Raw genomic sequence first — 857 nt, 5'->3', positions numbered from 1 at the left:
GAAGACGGGAGGAGAGGGGGAAACGGTGGTGGTACCTGGAGCCAGCATTGTCACTGCTAGCTGGTCTCCTGCTGTGTTCTCACCTAGCAGCAGCCCTGATGCTACCCAAGGAATGACACTGGAAGCAGTGTAGGAGGTAACTGCAGAGAAGGTGGACCTAGAGGAGGTGGGTGGGGACCCAGCAGAGAGGAAGTCGCCCTCTAGGAGCCCTGGTGTCATGGAAACTGGCGCTGCCATTCTATCTGTCCTCAAATACTATAAATAGTCAGCTTCAGTATCAGCTATGGCCAGACCAGGCCAGCAGCACAGGCAAACACTGAGAGGAAATGGATTGGTGGGGGAGGATGGAGTTATAGAGACAGAGTGTATGGGTGGAATGAGAGGGGCTGACGGGAAGCCTTTGCCTGTTCCCACCGCATCCACATCAGATCACTGACATTCAGAGCCCTCCCCAGCAAAATTTCCAGCCTGCCTATCATCAATAATGTTATTCCACCAGGCCATCCCACTCCCTTCCCATTACCTTGTTCATTCTGTCCCTGCTGCCCATATGGCCTTTCTGACTCCATAGTTGCTTGTACTTTTAAAGTATGTTTCAAATTCCACTTCTTCCATGGAGGAAACTGAAAAAGCCATCCCTGAAAGGATCTAGTCTAGTTCCTAGATGCTGACACTTGGGCTGTGGGCATCCCTGTTAGCACAGGAGGAAGATTTAGCTCTTTGGACCTCCATGAATTGTGGACCTGAAGGGTCTCCTGGGGTACCAGGAACCTCTGAATAACCTTCTGCCCTGTTACAAGGCCCTTCACATCCAAAAGCTCTTCCCCTGCCTCTCTAGCCCTTTTCCTGCCTCCTTT

This window comes from Theropithecus gelada, chromosome 9 (genome assembly GCF_003255815.1).
Source record: "Theropithecus gelada isolate Dixy chromosome 9, Tgel_1.0, whole genome shotgun sequence".
In the NCBI taxonomy this organism is placed as follows: Eukaryota; Metazoa; Chordata; class Mammalia; order Primates; family Cercopithecidae; genus Theropithecus; species Theropithecus gelada.
Note: the sequence above shows the minus strand (reverse complement) of the source record.